Source organism: Marmota monax, unplaced genomic scaffold (genome assembly GCF_021218885.2).
Source record: "Marmota monax isolate L192 unplaced genomic scaffold, Marmota_monax_Labrador192_F-V1.1 WCK01_AAM20220418_F8-fsc00128, whole genome shotgun sequence".
In the NCBI taxonomy this organism is placed as follows: domain Eukaryota; kingdom Metazoa; phylum Chordata; class Mammalia; order Rodentia; family Sciuridae; genus Marmota; species Marmota monax.
In genome coordinates this window covers 1520398-1539881 of record NW_026693452.1, presented here as the reverse complement: position 1 = coordinate 1539881, position 19484 = coordinate 1520398, and the positions used below count along the sequence as shown (strand labels likewise).

The following is a 19484-nucleotide window of genomic DNA, read 5'->3' as shown; positions in this document are numbered from 1 at the left end:
GACACGATTGACTTTCGCCAACTTGTAGGATGTAGAGAAAAATGGAGATTATTTTATCTTACATTAAACCTCTTTTATTTAAATTTTTAAACTTTAGGACTATTATTTGTATAAGAGAAAATACCAAGACCAACGTTTACATACTTTTGAAATTTTTGAGTATTTTTTGAGTTTTCCCGAGGGCATTCTGAATTGTGTTGCCACCACACCTTTGAAGATCACTTTACAACTTTAAACCACGGGGCTGTTTTCGTTAACCCCGCCGTTTCGAACTTGCTTTATGGCTCCAGGGAACTGGCACAGCTCTGGTCTTTCTCTTCCACCTTCCCCTCACCCTTTCAAAGCCCAAATCTCCAGGAGAGATTAAGGAAACAAGGCTGAGGCAGGGGAGCGCAAGTGGGGGGAGGGGTAACTGAGGTGGATCCGAGAAGAGCCAGCAGTTACGCGCTTCTTCCTCTCCGGGGCACGCACTCCCCGGGCCACACAGTTTTTTCTGAAGTTGGAAGTGTGGCGGTCCTTGGATGCATTTTCAACTCGGCCTAAAACAGTCCAGAAAGCAGGCTCTCGGAACTCTGCGGCTCGGCCATCAACCTCAGCGTCAGGCTACTCAGAGGAACACCAAAAGCCAGGCCCAAGGCACCAGTTGTCATGGGAACTCGGGCGCCGGTCTCCCAGTCGACCTCGTCCCTTGGGAGGGGGCGGGGCTAGAGCCGGACGAGCCAATGAAGACGAGTGGAGCTCAGGGTCGGAGATCCGCGGTCCTTCTGGAGCCCGGGAAAAGTTGAGTGACAGGACTGAGGGGCGGGGTCGGCGCGGCCGCCCGAGGTGGAGCTCCCGTAGTGCCAGTAGCTCAGGCGGCCGCGCCGCGGCGAGGGTGACACACTATGGTCACGGCCCCTGAAGACCGTCGTGCCGCGGAGCAGCACTCCCCGGCTCCCCGGTCCGCCTCAGCCGCCTCGGCAGCGCTCAGAGCCTGCTGCTGGAGTTGAGGCGCTCTCGGTAGAGGGTTCGGCGAAGTTTCTTGAAGGGGCGCGGAGCACCCCAGGCGGCGAGTGCGCTATCGCTCTGGGGTCAGGCAGCCGGCGGGGGTCGCCGCCGGAGGGGCGTTTCCGAGGCGTTGAGGAGGAGGAGGAGGAGATGCTGCTTCTCTTCTTCCCCTCCCAGGCTTCTACTTCAGCTCCTTCAGCCCACGCCCGCAGCAGCTTGGGGGAGAAGAGGTGGTGGCTCTCCGCACCCGCGGCAGCTGCCGGCGGCCAGCCGGGACGTCGCGTTCCCGCAACCCTTGCTCCGCGCTCCAGTAGCAGGAACGGGTCTCCCGACGAGCGGGTAAGGACTAGGGCGGCCCAGGGCGCTGGACTGGATGCTCAAGAACCAAAGTACCCCTCACTCGTCGTCTTCCTTCTCTCTGCTTTTGCTCCAGCTCCTAAACCCCTCGGTTGCCCTGGTGAAAGAAACTTTTCTTTGGTTTTGCTGGTAGGGTGTGTTTGTATGTTAGAGTGAGGATAGGGTGACCGGGGTGGGAAAGGACGAGAAGAAATTGCATTTAGGCAGAGCCATCTCTGCGGAAGAAAGCCGGATTCTTGGGAATGAAACCCTAAAGTCGGTGGGGGGGGGGCGAGAGATTGTGGGGTAATAGGGAGTGACATTGCCCCATCATCCTGTACAGACAGCTCTACTCAGTGCGTGCTAAGAGAAGGCTCCCGAAGTCTGTTTCTAATTTCTGTAAATGATTGTGGAGATGGTGTGGTTAGAGGCCGGCCAGAAGAATGTGTGTGTGTAAGGGCTCGAAGAAGAGGGGGTGGGGAAAGAGAAAGGGGGCAGAGGGAGACTCTCTCTGATGCAAGCTTTTATTGCTTTTCTTCTTGCTCAAATTAAAACTCTTTTCTCCCCCGCACTCCCCTCCGCGCCTTTGCTCGTTACATGGTACTGTAGGTGCAGAAGCTGAAAAACTAAAGTTAAACCTAAGTCAAGAAAAGTCTTACGATTTTTTTTTTGTTGTTGTTGTTGTAAATATATTGGAGAAGAGAGGATGGGTAAAAACATAGTCCCCAAGATTTACAGTAACACAGTTTTCATTAGCTTTGCACATATAGGATCTACACCTCCACACACTTCCAGCTAATCTCTTCTACAGACTTGTGTCATTTTCGTTTAATTGCATCTTTGAAACAACAAACGCGGTGACTTCATAGGGAGCTGCCTGGAGCTGAGTTTACCTCTCAGAAAATGGGGCAATCGGGTTTGTTTTCAAGGCGGGACTTAAACAAAATGTAGGACACCTGATCTGTGGGTTGAAGGACTCTGGTAACTAATTAGCATGGTTTAAAAATTTATATTTATAGATTTTACGAAAGTGTGGGAGAAAAATTAAGTTTTCTTATTATGGAAACAGGCGTTGATATTTTCCCAGAGTTTTAATGACTGGGTTAGTAGGGTCAAGGTGAAAACTTGTTTCATGCTCATTGGCTTCTAATCTACAAATTATTTCTTTGTAAAATATAACTAGAAGCACTTTTTACTAGGTTCATGCATATATTGATTCAGTAATTCATACAGAAGCACATTAACTATTTTATCATCTAATCCTAGGTTTATTGTAATTTTTTTCATAACACTGTGTTCTAACTTTGTTCTGGAGACTCTGTGGGAGTGTATGTGGGGAAAGGGTAGGATGGAAGCTAGAATTAAAAAAAAATATTTAGGGTTAATTATTAAGAATAGGGACTCATAGTGTCTTTCACTTGTGCAATTAGAGAATTATGACTTCCTTTTCCATTATGTAGGTTTACTTTAAATTTACATTTATCTTACCAAAAGATTTACTAGTGTGTAAAGAGTACATTTTTTTTAATGATGATCCCCAGCATCCAAAAATATAAATGGCCTTTTTGTTACAAGTAACAAACACATACACACACACACACCCCATTAAAACCAGTGTCATTTGCATCCATACACCTTCTTTGGATATGGGGGATTAAACCCAGGGAGCATTTAACCACTGGGTATATTACTAGTCCTTTTTTATTTTTTATTTTGAGATAGGTCTTGCTAAGTTGCTTAGGGCCTCACTAAATTGCTGAGGCTAGCTTTCCATCCTCCTGCCTCAGCCTCCTGAGTTGCTGGATTTACAGGCATACACCTCTATGCCAACAAACCAGCATCAATTTAAAAGGCAGATTTTAATACTGTGGTAGGGATCAAAAGTTGTAAAACTTAGCACACATGCTCTCTCTCTCTCTCTTTCCCTCTCTGGAGGGCTGCTTTTTAAATGTAGGACTTGAATGTGAAAGAATTGAATATTTGTTCTTTTGTATGCTAGGTGTTCATCTTTAAAGGAATGGAACTGATGTATTCTTTACTTACTATTAAGAAAAACTTGCTCTGCCTCACTGTTAATAGGTTAAGGATTGCATGAGGCAGCCTTGTAGCTTCTTCCATATCAGTTGGGTATATATTTTCCCAGTTTATCCAGCCCCAAATGTCCTGAAGAAACTGGAATGTCTTTCTCCTATTCTGACAGTGATAAATTTTAAATAAATTACAAATATAATTTTTAAATAAACTACAAAATGTTTTTATAGTGTAATCAAATAATTTTGAAGTTGAAAAGAAACACAACCATAATCCAAGCCAGTGCATTTAGAAGTTAATTCCTTGTCATCATACCTTTATTTTTGAATATGTATTCCCCTCAGTGCAGGGAGGATTAAACCCAGGACCTCTTGTGCATGCTAGGCAAGCAATCTACCACTGAGCTATACCCCCCAGCTCTTTTTATGTTTTAAGATAGGTTCTCCCTTAACGCCCTGGGCTGTCCTCGAACTTTCATTCCTCCTGCCTCCGTCTCCCAAGTACCTGGGATAATAGGCATGTTCCATCATATGTGGTTTGAAATATGTATTAGGAAAAATCTGTGCCGTTAATTAGAATAGCTAGTTGAAAGTATTCTTCTATCAGGTCTCTGATGTAATCCAGTTTGACTCATTGAGTTAATGTCACTTTCAAAGGTAGGAGCCTGAGAGGAGAAAAGATATTGGGTCTCAGGAAAGAAAGATCAGTGTTGATGGGAGTGGTGGGGATCTATTCTGTACTTCCTCCACACTTTTTTTTTTTTTTTCCTGGAAACCTTTTCCTTGTAATTTGAAAATTGAGATGGGTCAAACAATTCAGGAACTGGATTTTTTTTTTTAAAAAAGATAGCTTTTAATAAGTAAGTTAATATATGACTTTCAGTGGCCTAAGTTAAAGTTACTATTTCCATACTCATTTTAAATACGTTTATCAAATCTGTGGTCTGGCTGGGCGCTGTGACCCATGCCTATAATCTCAGTGCCTCTGGAGGCAGAGATGGGAGGCTGAGACAGGAGGATCGCAAGTTCAAAGCTAGCCTCAGCAAACGCGAGGTGCAACTCAGTGAGACCCTGTCTCTAAATAAAATACAAAATATAGGGCTGGGGATGTGGGTCAGTGGTCAAATATCCCTGAGTTCAATCCTTGGTACCCACCCCCACCCACCAAAAAATGAATAAATAAAATAAAATTTTATTTTATTGTGGTCTGTAAACTGTTTTGGGAGAAGTTCCAACAATCTTTTGAGTCTGGGGAAAAAAAGAAAACATGCTTAACATCCTTCTTCTATTCCTATTTTGTGAATAAGCATCCTGTTGTATGTACCCTGTTTCCAAATGTGAGAACTTTAAAAATAGCTTGTGAAGCAGTAGATGAATTGTTTACTTTCTTAGGATTAAAAAAAAAAAAAAAAAAAAAAAGCAACTCCTCAATGATCTAGTATAGAGAGTGGTGTAGATTTGAACTATAAACCTAAATTATTTTCCCCAGAGTTTGCAAACAGATGCATAGGAATTATAGGAATGGGGACTGGTTCAAGTACTCCCTTGCCTTATCTTGTGCTCCACCACTGAACCCTGCTTTTTCTTTTTCTTGTTTTGCTTTCACACTAGAAAAGTGTGGAAATTTTCTGAAACAAGCTGTCTCAAAGAGAATGCTTTTGCATCAGAGTGTAAAGGGCTTCACTGTGACAAACTATCCAAATCCTAGAAAATTTTTTAAAATAATGGAATAGTAACTACCTCCATGGTATTTTGGGTTTGAAATTAAATAATATATACAAAAGTAGCAAGTGCAAGTTGACAGTACTATCTAGCTTGTTTCTTCCTTGCTAATCTCTTTTGCAAAATTAAATAACATTCAGTAATTGTAAAAACTTAGGACTGTTTACCCAAGTCATTCCTGAATGTTAGAATGTGTAACCTATAGGGTTTTGACTTGAATTTGGGTTGTCTGAAGGCTTTCTTCACCGGCCATTGAAGGAATGTCTTAGCAAGGCACAGTGGTGGACACTTGCAATCCTAGTGACTCGGAAGTCTGAGGCAAGAGGATCACAGGTTTGAGGACAGCCTCAGCAACCAGCAAGGCCTTCAGTAACTTAACAAGACTGTGTTTTAAAATAAAAAGTAGAAAGTGCTGGGGATATAGTTCAGTGGTAAAGTTCCCTTGGGGTTCAGTCCCTGGTACCCCACCCCCAAAAGTCTGAGTTTGCATATTGCCTCTATGCTTAATAAATAGTTTCGGATTTACTAGTTTAGGGGTACCCAACTCTGGCTGTACCTTAGAATCACTTGGCTAGCTTTAAGGAATTTTTATGCTTAGGTATCAATCCTGACCAATTAAACCAGAAATTTTGGGAGAGATCTAGACAGCTACGATTTTAGAAACTCTTTAAGAAATAATAACATATTGCCTATTCTATAACCAATCTTCTAGACCCCTTGAGGAAGTGAGTACAGAAAATTGGTTCCCACAAGTGCAGCAACATTTTTATGTTGTTTATAATCCTTTTCTCCTTATAAGTCATAAGAATTTTAAAAAGAAGAAAAAAAAAAGGTTTAGAAGAAGCATCTATGTATATGTCCATCTACAGGATTTTTTTTTTTTTTACTATTTAAATCAGGATTTAAGGCACAAATATTTCTTTTCAGTTCCCCTGAGCTATATCACCCAATGCAATGTCCCTAGCTGTGTGTGGCTATTGAAGCTTATATTTTAATTAGTTAAAATTAGATACAGTTTAAAATTCGATTTTTCATATCCATTAGCCACTTTTTTGGAGAGGGGCACTTTTGCTGCTTCTTTTTCTTCTTCTTCTTCTTCTCTCTCTCTCTTTTTTAATGGTAGAACCTCACACATGCTAGGCAAGCATTCTACCACTGAGCTTTATTCCCAGACTTTTTCATTTTATTTTGAGACAGGATTTCTCTAAGTTGACCTGGCTGGCAAATCCTCCTGCCTCAGCCTCCCACATCACTGTGATTTACAGACATGTGCTATCACATCCTGCCATTGGCCACATTTTTAGTTGCTCAGTAGCCACTTGCAGCTAGTAGCTACTGTATCAAACAGCTCAGATATGGAACATTTTCTCACTACACAAAGTAATTTACTTTCTGATTAGAGGTTTTGAAATTTATATACTAGTTTCTTACATCTGAAAGGGAATATGTGTTTCCTCTAAGTCATTTCTTTCAGATTTGTAATTTAAAATACGTACGGTGTTTTTGTTTTTTAAGTGAAGAGGAGTACCACATGTTTTGATTTTACATTACCCCTTTTCTGAATCTGTTGTAGCTAGTTGTAAGATTTTCCTTTTCAGAAGTATCTGAGAAAAGGAAATTTAGTGTTTAGCAATTCTTGTACTTATATCAGTATGCTCTCAATCTAACTAACTAGCTGAAATGCCCTTGTAAAATGTAATTTTCCCAAACTCTGAAAATAGAAATAGTCATCTTCACAACTCAAGTGTTGGGATTTAATTAAAGTCTTTTCTTTTTGATGAAGATCATCTTTTTCTTTTACATAGAGATAGTTATCACATGACATGATCAGATTTTTCAACAGAAAACTGTCTTATTGGTTTTAACATGAAAGTATAGATACACAAGAGATCATTTTTTCCAAATCATTTTTTGCCTTAGGGGGAAAAATGAGATTCCTAAAGAATTTCAGATAGTTAGAAGCTAACACTGTGTCACTAAATTTAATGGTGATTGTCACTTATTAGCTACTAATGCACAGCTTAGAAGAAACTGTACCGTGTAGTTCATTCTACCTATACCCCCTCCTGAAAACATCTAAAAAGATAACCTTTAATCACTTTTGTCAAAAGTTGTATTGATTTCGTGTGTTCTGAGTTTAAATGAGAACAAAAATTAATTTTAATAAAAATATTCTTTCTTGGTAGGTTGTACTTTTTTTTTTTTTTTTTTCAGACATAAATACAGGACTGGGGTTGTAGCTTACTGGTAGAGCTCTTGCCTAGCATGTGTGAGGCACCGGGTTCAATTCTCAGCACCACATAAAAAATAAATAAATAAAATAAAGGTCCATCAACAACTAAGTGACATTAAAAAAAAAAAATACTTTTCCTCTTTCTTTTTGCCTATTCAGTTCAGGTAAATTTGCATATAGAACATTGGAAGTTGTATTATTGAAAGGATGCTTGATGGAATGTTTTGTGTATAATATCATTCTCATATCTTATGTTTATTCCCTGAGTTATAACATACCATAGAGTCCATGGAACAAAAATGAAACATTCTTGTTGAATTAAGGTTAGAATGATTATGTAACCAAAAATTGTAGTAAAGATACTCAAAGTTGTATTTTGTTTTGTGTTTTGAAGAAATATAGTCTTATGATTTTTTTAAAAATAAGAGAATCCTTTTAAGAAATTTAGTTTCTCTAAGCATGATGTATTACTTTTGCTTCTTCGAGAAAAGTATAGCTTTAAAAATGAAGATTTACACTATTTATGGGTGGTTAATGTGGTTAATTATTTTAGTTCTTGTTTTAGTTAAATACTTCTTTCAAAAAATAAAATGTAGGACTAGGGATATAGCTCAGTGGCAGAGTACAGTACTTAGCATGTGTGAGGCCCTGGGTTCAATCCCCAGAACTACAAAAAACAAACAGAATACAAACATACACACAGGCACACACACAAAGCCTCAACCAGTTTTTTGTTTGTTTGTTTGGTACTGGGGATTGAACTTAGAGGGGCTTTTAACACCTCCCCAGTCCTTTTTAAATTTTTATTTTTTAATTTTGAGACAGGTTGTTCTAAGTTGCTTAAGTCCTCTCTAAATTGCTGAGGCTGGCTTTGAACTTTTGCGTTTCTTGCCTCAGCTTCCTGAGTCTCTGGGATTACAGGTGTGCATCATCATGCCTGCATAAGTCAGATTTTGAAGGAAGGAAATAACATATTTTATTAATATAATTTAATTAATGTAATATTTTGGAACTAAAATTTCAGTTATGAAAGGTAGATTAATACCTTCCTTAGTGTCTTTCATATTCCTACTGACTTGAGCTGATGTATAATTTCATGGAATTAGGTAAACATAACATTAAGTTTATTCTTCACACAATGTTTTAATTTTATTCTGATGCTGTTTTCTGTGCCCAATTCAAGAAATTAATTTATGATAATGATTTATATACAAATATCTCAATTTTTTAAGCACTGTATGAATATTTGTTGAGGCCCAAAAGATATAAATTTAGCTGTACTTCATGAAGAGCTGGAATACATTTTGATTTTTTTTATTATTAAAAAATAAATAAATACAATAAACAAAGGAAACTTCAGCAATGTTCAGTTATCAAACCTAAACTGAAAAAACTTGTTGTAGACATATACCATTCACTGTGTTCACCTGGAACTTTGAAACTCTGGCACTACTTTAAGGAGTATAGAAATGAAAAACAGGGTATGTGTTATTACATAGAACCCCATAATACTCTAATTTTAGTTATAACTCAAGTCAACAAATTCTGTTTTCATAGTTTACAATATATAATTCTTAGAGACATAATAAAAAAGCTAGAATATTTTATTCTCCAATATACAGATTTAATGAGAATATCCTTCATTTTTTAAACAAAAGAAAATATTTTAATGTGGGCACATAAAATATCACATTAAATTTGTGACTGAAGACTACACTGAGCTGTTTCATTTGAATCTTTTTCAATACATATATTACATCAGTCTTCTCTTAATTTCAGAGGGATTTAAAGATCATATTGAGATGCTAAGATTAAATTGCTCCTGGTGCTGCACAGGAAGGACACATTTCCATGCTTCTTGAGATATTTGTTGTAATCACTAGAAGACAACTGCAATGAATGATTTGTGTTCCTTCTTGTGTCAGTTCGAAATTAGAATAAGTAGCTAATGTAAGAGACTTAGCACAAAGATGGTTGGGATTTTCTCTTAAGAGTCCAGGCATAATTATCCAGAGCTGTGAATCCAGACATCTGTTTTTCTTCTCCATTTCTATAATATATGTCTTTCATCAAAATGGCCTCAGGGTGGCAAATAACTGCTAGCATTTCTGTTCAAACTGCCCTTCCAGGCAGAAACAACACGGAAGAAGTGGGGAAAATGTACATATAAGAGTGCCTTCCAGCTGAGTCAGATTCTTTTAAAGAATTTTCTTGAAAGCCTTACCTAAGAACTTCCTTTTCTATTGGTTCTTGTAAAGGAAGCTTAGAATTGTAGTTTTTTTTTGCTGGACATTTGGGCATCCCAAAACAAATTGAAGAAGGTGTATATGGGGATACAATTATTATTCTCTTCCTGTCGCCTGGTCCTGTTTGCTTTAGGTTTAGTGGAATTTGGTTGCAATAAATACAAAAACATAGAAAAATTATATGTAGTTTATGCTAGGTTTCTCTGGGAAAGGCTTATTGACTTAATATCTAGACCCAAATGATAGAAAATAAATTCAGTATGTTTGATATCCTCTTGACCTAGTGGATACAAACATACTGGATTTACCTTTCTAGAGGCTGGCTCACAGCCATTAAGATAATTAGTACTTTTGTTCTTTGCATTATTTGATACTTAATTCCTTTTTTTTTTTTTTTTTGGTACTGCTGGGGTTGAACCCAGGGCCTTGTGCATGCCGGGCAAGCATTCTACCAACTGAGCTATATCCTCAGTCTTTTCATAATATTACTTTTCCTAATAATACTATTTGTAATTTAAAAAAAATCAGTATTTGAATTACCATCAAAATACTGAGTTAGTGTTAACCCTTTAACAAAACAAAATTTATGTCTATTTATATCCCTTCACAAATGTTTTGTTTTTGTGAAAACTCAATCCAGATAATGTCATGATTTGTTTATTCACATTCAAACAAAGTTAGGAAACACATAAAAGAGTTTAGACTTTACATTTAGGCAGTCCTCAATTTGAAGTCTGGTTCTTTCTGTACAGTTTTTTTGATAAATAATTTCTGGGTTTGTTCTGTAAAATGGAAATGCTATTTAGCTGGGTGCAGTGGTGCACACTTGTAATCCCAGCAGCTTGGGAGGCTGAGACAGGAGGATCGCAAGTTCAAAGCCAGCCTCAGCAAAGGCGAGGTGCTAAGCAACTCAGTGAGACCCTGTCTCTAAATAAAATACAAAATGAGGCTGGGGATGTGGCTCAGTGGTCGAGTGCCCCAGAGTACAATCCCTGTTACCCTCCCCCACCAAAAAAAAAAAAAAAAAAAAAAAAAGGAAATGCTATCTGTTTGATAATATTTTATAACCTTTGGTTTTGAATCATAAATGTATTCAATGATTAGCCACAGACCACCAATTCAGTTTACAAAGACTTTACCTGTCACTTCTGTCTTCTAGGAAATAACAACCTGAGAAATCTTATTAATTCTGAGACAAAATATGATCTATCTCTTCATCACTAGATTTCCTACTTTAAATTGTTTTGAGTAGGCCTCTCACTGAGTATATGCTTTGATTATCAGATTTTTTTTTTTTTTTTTACATATCAGATCTTTTTAGACAGAGTAACTACATGTAGGCCACTTTAGGATTGAAAGAGTTAACATTTTAAAGGAAATGAAGAGGGTAAATCTGCCGTATGTCCTTGAATATGTGAAAAATATAGAAATTGTCAGAAAAATACCCATAATAATTTTTGACTGTAGATATAGCAACAATACAAATGTTTTACAAATAATAGAAATTTAATTTTGTTTTGAATGTCTTTTTTCCCTGTGGTGCTAGGGATTGAACCCAGGGCCTTGTGCTCGTGAGGCAGGTACTACCAACTGAGCTATATCCCCAGCTCTCTTTTGTTTTTTATATAAACTAATTATACTACTGTATTCAGAATTGTTTTCAGTATTTTGAGAAATACTGAAAAAGAAGAAAAGAAAAAAAGGTTCCTACCAAAAAAATTTAAAATCTGGGTTAAAAACACACTCTGATGAACACACTCAAGCCGGGCATGCTGGTGCACGCTTATAATCCCAGCAACTGGGGAAACTGAGACAGGAGGGTTGCAAGTTCAAGGTCAGCCTTAGCAACTTAAAAAGGTCCTGGGCAACTTAGTGAGACTCTCTCCCAAAATAAAAAAAAAAAAAATTTAAAAAAGGAATGGGGATGTAGCTTGGCGGAAAAGCACCCAGTAACAAAAAAAGAAAGAAAGAAAGAAAAAGAAAACACACACATACACAAAAGATACGAAGCCATTATAGATTGTAAAGCAATGAATAAATACAATAAAAGTTTAAAAGTGTGCTTTGATATAATCTGAACTTGGGAAGCAGAGCTTGTTGAGCTAGCTGAATCTTGAAGACATTGTTAGAAGTCTGGGAATGAGCATGCTATGTCCTAGAGTGAAACAAAAGATATGAGGAAGTGGATTCAAGAGAATGGAAATGTTTATAAAGAAGTGCTGGAGATGGCTCACAAAAGTGAGAAAAAGGGGGACACAGAAGGGAGTGTTTGAAGAGTAAAAGGAACTAGGGAAATATGGTGCTAAAGGAAGTGCATTAGGAGAGTCAAGAGTGTGACCTGTGCTCACTTTGGCAGCATACATAATAAAATTGGTACAATATAGAGAAGATTAGCATGGCCCCTGTGCAAGGATGACACACAAATTTGTGAAGTTTTCTCTCTCTCTCTCTCTCTCTCTCTCTATATATATATATATATATATATATATATACACACACACATACACACACACACATATATATATATTTTTAAGAGTATATATGGGGCTGGGATTGTGGCTCAGTGGTAGAGCACTCGCCTAGCATGGGTGCGACCCGGGTTCGATTCTCAGCACCACATAAAAATAAAGGTATTGTGTTGTGTCCATCTACAGAAAAAAAAAAAAAAAGAGTATATATGACCTGCAGTTCCAGATGCCGTAGGGAACCAGTGAAACAAGACTACAGAAAAGTAGAAGAAAATGAACAGTGTGATCTGTTGAGTGTTGTTACCTTCAAAAAATCATTTTACTACCCTTATATGGCGAGAGACAGAGGGAAACGGAAATAAGGATGGTATTTGGTGGCAAAATGAATGAGAGTTGAATGACCTAGGAGGTTTCATAGGATCAGGAAACTTTTCCCTTTTACTTTTGAAGATGGCAAAAGAATAGATCCCATGAGTTTAAGAGATGTTTAGCCAGGCACAAACCTGTAACCACAGAGACTTGGCAGGTGCAGGCAAGAGGATTGCAAGTTTGCAGCTAGCTCAATGTAGCTCAGTGGTAAAGCATCCCAGGGTTCAGTTCCCAGTACCAAAAAGAAAATAAAAAAGGAAGAGAGAATTTCAAATGGCAAAAAGAATCATCTCTTTTAATGAAGATCTATCTGAATGGGAAGGAATGAGACCTAGGTAGACTTGTCACTTTTAATCATGAAGAGAGCAACTTTTTATAGTGAGAACGAAGGGAAGGCTACCAAGTTGGATCAGTGGGCCTACTGATGAGTGGAAATGAAAATGAAATTCTAAAAGAGAACTTGTACTAAATGCTATTATTTTACAGAAAGTACTTTCAGAGGAGGCAAAACTAACTCCTTTCAGGTATGATTTGGGTGGTGGAGAAGAATTGGAAGGAGAGAGGTAAAATTTGGGAATCATCACTATTGGGAAGGTAATAAAAGGTTGATAAAGGGTTTATTGAGGGCTTATCAGTTTGAAAAGCGATGGCCCCAGTCTACATCTACAGGAAATGAGGAATAAAATGTAGATATAATTCCAACCTGTGATGGTGAAGTAAAATTGGGGGCTTGGAGTAATTAGGAAACCCAATTGAGGCTGCAAGGATTGGGTTAAGTGGAAAGTGATTTTGCTTAGCATCTCCTGATTTGCTCAATCATCCAATTATTATTATTATTTTTTTCTGAAGCTCTTTATCATTTTCTTTTTTTAAAATTTTTATTGTTGGTTGTTCAAAACATTACATAGTTCTTGATATATCATACATCCAATTATTATTGAGTTAAAGATATTTTTTCATTTTCTTCTGTTAATTGTTAATAAGCTGGCAAACAATCTTGTCTCTCTCTCTCTCTCTCTTTTTTTTGGGGGGGGGAGCGGGTACCGGGGATTGAACTGAGGGGCACTCAACCACTGAGCCACATCCCCAGACCTATTTTTTGTATTTTATTTAGAGACAGGGTCTCACTGAGTAGCTTAGTGCCTGGCTGTTGTTGGGGCTGGCTTTGAACTCATGATCCTCCTGTCCCAGACTCCCAAGCTGCTGGGATTACAGGTGTGTGCTACGCGCCCAGTAGATTCTTAATAAAATATATGTGATGTTTGTTTAATTGAAAATACTGTACGGATCATAGTATTTTATTGCTGCTTGGGTTCATATAATCTGGGATTGGGGGTTGTATTTAAAATGATACAACATCTAAATTATAAGTTCAAAAAAATCTGTTTAAATCAAAATCTTTTCTTGTTTAATATTCTATCATAATTGGGTTTTAAAATTTTCTACTAGTATGACTTTCCTCTCAGCCGTTATGCTTATTCATTTATTATGATAACCACTAGGATTCAAAGTTTAAAATTAATTGGGAAATGTTTTCTGCAGATTGTTTTGACTACAAAAAAAATTATCTATTCTCTTTTTAGAAATTAGCATTATATTTGACAAGTATTTAAAGTTTGTAAATGAATCCCAGCTTTCCATCTTAAAGTCATCTAAATGTTTTATTGGGTATGCCATCAAGTGTGATGCAATTCCAATAAATATATTCAGTATTTCACCCAATCAGTACTTGATATATACTTTCTGAATTCCAGAAATAACATCCTTGGCTGTTTAAAAATACTTACTTGATTGTCTAAAGTCACCTAGTTGATTGTTAAATAACAGCAAAATTTAGTGTAGTATTTAAAATAGTGTCTTATATAGCCAGATCATCTGAAGGGTTTTCATTGCCTAGATTAATAAAGTGGAGATGTGGTGGCCAATGCATTTTTTTTTCTCTTACTTTTTGTGTTACCAAATATTTCTAAGGCGGGGAGCATCAAGAGGGAGTAATGTTATTCTAGTCTGTTAAGTAACTCCTGGTTCACTTAGCATCCTTTTAAATATACTAGGCCTCTTAATCATGTGGGGGGGAAAAAAAACCCAAGACTTTCTTAGTTTGCTTTAAGGTAAACAATTACAATGAAATATGCTACAAGGAGCAAATATTATGTTTAGGATTTGTTTAAAACTATAATTATTTAATCTGCTTTTTAAATTTGTTTATGTTGTGGTACTTGAGCTCAAATGCAGGGCCTAGGCAAGTACTGTACCACTGGGCTACATTCACAGCCCTAATCATTTTAAAAACTTAATGTTGAAGTTAAGTTACTGCCCTGACGAGTGATGTTACAAAAATTCTCATCTCTCCATCCATGCTTTTACAATTAGCTTTGCACCATGCATGAAAAGTATTTTTAAGGCTATTTTATAAATATGATTCTGTGCCATCAGATTAAGCCAATTTACATACAATCCTTATATCTAATATTTATGTTTTCTTTCAAGCCACCTTAATTAACACTGAAAAATGGTTACAATGGTAAGGGTTCTTCTCTTCAGATACTTACCGTGTGCTAAGCACTCTTAAAAATTTGACACATAGGATATTATTTGTCTTTACACCAGTCCTATGAAGTAGATGCTATTATTCCTGTTTTACAGATGAGAAAACAAGCTCAGAGAGGCTTAATGAGTTACTATAGGTCACACAGCTTGTTGGTAGTGGAGCAAACATCTGAATCCAAGCCTGACTGACTCTACAGCCAATTATCTTAACTATAACTTCTCATGTAAATAGTGTCTTTTAAAATGAGCAGTATCAAAGTGGGGAAAAATTATCTCAATTTACTTGAAAAAGATGAAAGAGATTTTGACATTTTAATTTAGAACCCAAATTTATTAGATTGTTTATTAGCCTTTAAACAGTTTGTTCTTTCAGTCACGTAGTTTCCTTTCAGCTTATTTCCCCCCCAAGGTCTCCCTCTACTAACCTGTCTCTTTCATCCTTCACGGCATTGAGTTTCTATGAAAGTGTTGAGCAAAGAAAAGGTAATAGTGTCATTTTGAGAATCGTAAAACATTTATATGCTCATCACAGTATTATTTGTAATGATATAAGATTAGAAATAATAAAATTAGCTTGTGGAAGAGGAACGATTTAAAGTGTTCTAAATTCTTACAGTGGAATTTTGTGATCAGCAAAATTTAGATTGATAAAAAAGGTGTGGTGGTACATGCTTGTAACCCCAGCTACTTTGGAGGCTGAGGCAGAAGGATTCCAAGTTTGAGGCCAGCCTGGGCAATTTAATGAGGGCTTATTTCAAAATAATAAGCAAAAAGGGATAGAGCTATAGCTCGGTGGTAAAGTACTTGTCTAGTGTTTGTGAGGTCCTGGGTTCAATCCCTACTACTGGATTAAAAAAAAAAAAAATATATATATATATATATATATATATAAATAAAAATTTGGAGCTTTTTGTAACATGGAAAAAAATATTCAACTTAAAAATCTAAACAGTAAATAGAGCGTGATTGTAACCACACACAGTTCTTGCTATTGCATTATTTTTTTTAAAGTGAAAACTTTCATTTAAAGAAGCCAGAAAAGGATTTAAAACAAAATGCCCCCAACGGTGATTGTAAGGGAAAACACATCTATTTTTTTTGTAGAATATTAAATTGTGAGAAATTTATGAGGCACAGAATCGGTTAAGTTGAGAAACAGACTGTAGTATTTAACTGGAAGTTTTTTTTTTTTTTTGTCTAAATATGAAGGAGGCTCACCAGTTCTCATGTATTCTATTATTTTAGACAATTATTTCTTTTAGACAAACTGAAAGATGTTATTTGAGGCTGGGTTACTGTTTTACAAAGGTGTTCAGGTTATAATAATGATAGTATATATTTGTAAAATATACCATTTAATATGGAAAGATTTTTATTCTTCAAAACAACCTTAAGGTAGATGCTACTCTGTACCTGTTTTTACAGATATGGAAATTGAAATAGACTATTAATAAATTAATTAATTTACCCAAAATAACATAGATAGTTAGGGGACAGCCAGTACTTTGCATCCAGGCAATCTGGTTCCAAAGCCGGGTACTTATACTCTAGATATGTTAATAGTGATAATTATTTCTAACTTTGGGTTCAGGTTAGAAGTAATAAACTTACTACAGTGTGTTGGCTAAGAATAATGCATGACCAAGTCTCCATTTGGTGCTAAGGGCATTTAAAAATTGTCCTTTAGTTTGGAGGACAGCTGTTATTTAGAGTCCCAAACTGTTGGTGACTACAAACAAAGTATCTTTTCTTCTCCTTTGAATCAATTCTTTCAGCAGACTTGAATGCTTTGAATGTGGTAGTATAAAAAGAGTCTGATAGGAGAAAAAAAAAGTTTCTAAATTTTAGTTTTATCATATGGTTTTAAAATTCATTCACCATATAGTTGGTTGTTGACATTTGCTCTTATTTAGAGAAGTGGAATTTGTACTCTTAGAGTTCTTTAAGACAAAAAAATTTAGAATGACTGTTTACATCCACTGATTCTGTTCATATTCCTTTTTTTCTTTCTTTGTACTTAAGAATTATGTATTGCTGTCTACATGCAAATAGTTTAGATAATTATGTGGTTCTTTTAGTAACAGTTTCATTGTCCTCTAAAGGGCATGCATTGTGTAAATTTTGGTAATTAGAGCAGATAAAGTTTGTTTTATTATTTTTAAGTATGCTATTTTTTAGAATAGTTAATGGTTATACATTTTACAAATTTCGAAGTGTATAAAGACTGAAATGTAACAGGCTATGGCGGTATATGCCTATATTCCCAACTAGTAGGGAAACTGAGGCAGGAGGGTTGCAAAGTGCAGTTCAAAGCCAACCTGGGAAATTTAGTGAGACCCTGACTCAAAATTAAAAATGGAAAGGACTGGGTTTGTAAGTCAGTGGTAGAGCCTATCATTGATGAGCCTCTAGGTATTGATTCCCAAAGATGGCTTTTTTTTTTTTTCAGTGCTGGGAATTAAACCCAGGGCCTTGTACACCCTAGGCAGGCGCACTACCACTGAGCTCCATTCCCAACTCTCTTTCTAGGAGTCTTATTTTTCCTTTAAAGAAATTAGATATTTTGGGGGTAGTCAACTTAAGAGCTCAGACTATAATTAACAGGAGGTGGTGGGGGTGGGGTGAAATCTGCAACCCACCTGAACACTGCCACATCTCCTAGTATTTTCCCCAAGATTTGTGTGTGTGTGTGTGTGTGTGTGTGTGTGTGTTGCTAGGGATTGAACCCAGGGCCTTGTGCATGCAAGGCAAGCACTCTACCAATTGAGCTATATCCCCTTCCCCTTCCCCAAGCTTTTGATGTGAAATCTAATTTATAAAATTTTCTGATGTTTAAATGTTGGTTGAAATTGCACACTTTCGCAAATCGTGGTGTGGGCCATCACTCTACAAGCCAATCAAAACATGTCTATAGAACAAATAAAGACCACTGGTCACTATTGAGCAACTTGTGCCTATATTACCTTAGCCTTATACTTGCATAAATTTGCCATATTGGGTTTTGACATTTATTAAGGGATAATAGTAGTAATGATAATGCTAGGGGTCTGTTTTGATTAATATATCACCTTAACATATTCCTTAAATATTAGATTTTTGTGAGGAAAGAGAACAAAAGACTAGTTTGTAAAATGTATGGAAGATGATGTGTTTTGTGTAAATATATCAGATGCTTGGTCTACATGATTTTTCTTAGAAAAATTTGATTCTCAGTCTTTCCTTTTCAAGGCCTACCATTCTTCCTTTTTCCTGCCGTCACATTTAGTATTTCCCTGCTCTTCTCATGAATGTTCTTTTCATTTGCAAGAATTATAAAAGAAAAATCCTTCTTAGAGAAACTCTATAGAAGCAAAACTACTTTGTGACTTACTTAGCTGCACAAACTTCCATTCTTTCCCCTAGCATTAAAATTCCTTAGCCTTAATGCTATTTCTTTCAAATGTGCTTTTTAAACAGAAGAATGACTGCCCTTAAGGCTGTTAGTGAAAAGATCCACAGAAATAATCTACAGAGGCAACCTCCCATTTAAGATTTGACCCCAATCCATCAGGGATGATTGAACTGAGATGCCATTTGTTGTGGTTTAGTGCAGAGAAATAAATATAATAATTGAATAAAACTTCTGCTTCTAGCCAAGATGGGATGACAGGGATGAAATTTACTCTCCTACCTGAAACAACTGAAATATGGATAGAATATCTGAAACAATTTTCAAGATACTGAACATCAGGTAAGCAAAGACGATGATCTCTTAAGAGATAGAGACAAGATAAGCCTTATGACTGCCCAAGCTTAGAGCTTGAGTTTCCAGGGTGTGGCCTATGGAGGGGAAACCTGGGGGAGAATGCTTGACTTTCTGAATACAGAAGTTGGACTGAAACTCTGGGGAGACCAAGGCAAGCTGGAGGCCAGCCTCAGCAACTTAGTGAGACCCTGTCTCAAAATTAAAAAATAAAAAGTGCTGGGAATATAGCTCAGTGGTAGAGTACCTCTAGATTCAATACCTAGTACCATTAAAGAAGGAAAAAAAAAAGAAACAAACAAACAAAACATCTTTTGAGCATATTTTCTTTACATATTAATTTCCTTGAGAAATCAGTATAAAATTTCTTTAAAACCCCCCAAAAATAATACCCTCAGATGATCCTGTTTGACCATCACATCACCAGTTTTTTAGAGTCTGTGTATTCATTTCATTGCAAGTGATAGCATATCTTATTTTAAAATGTTGAACATAAGCAGTCTGGAGGAAGGAAGTTCAAAGGTTTAGTCAGTCATACACTTCACAAGGTCCCTTGCTTCCTTGTTTTTGCTTGCTTCTCCTCCACCTGCCCCGCTGCTGTTGTTCTGAAAATGATCTTTAGTTCTTAGGTTTATCCTCCTGTAGTTGCAGTAAATATGGCTTCCACAGCTACAGGTATTGCCTGTAGACATCCCTCCAGCTAGCATGGAGAATCCCCAAGATTACCCTTGGGTTCCATGATTTGCCAGGAGGACTCAGCTCAACAGATTTATTACAACAAAAGGACACAACATAACAGCA

General features: G+C 36.9%; 1 protein-coding gene and 1 non-coding gene across 3 annotated transcripts in view; both read left to right on the top strand.

Annotated features, from left to right (window-relative positions):
• Nucleotides 1-847: 847 nt before the first annotated feature.
• The window catches only part of Ptpn13 (protein tyrosine phosphatase non-receptor type 13), a 204266-nt gene continuing 185629 nt past the window's right edge, over nt 848-19484 (top strand). The window contains exon 1 of one of the 2 annotated variants that reach the window (XM_046457591.2): nt 848-1326. The gene's annotated coding sequence lies outside the window, so the exon portion shown is untranslated. The remainder of the gene's footprint in view (nt 1327-19484) is intronic. The other variant, XM_058583408.1, reaches the window with a different exon arrangement.
• LOC124101621 (U6 spliceosomal RNA) lies at nt 11895-12001 on the top strand. The gene has a single exon (XR_006854671.1). It is a non-coding gene; the product is annotated as a U6 spliceosomal RNA (small nuclear RNA).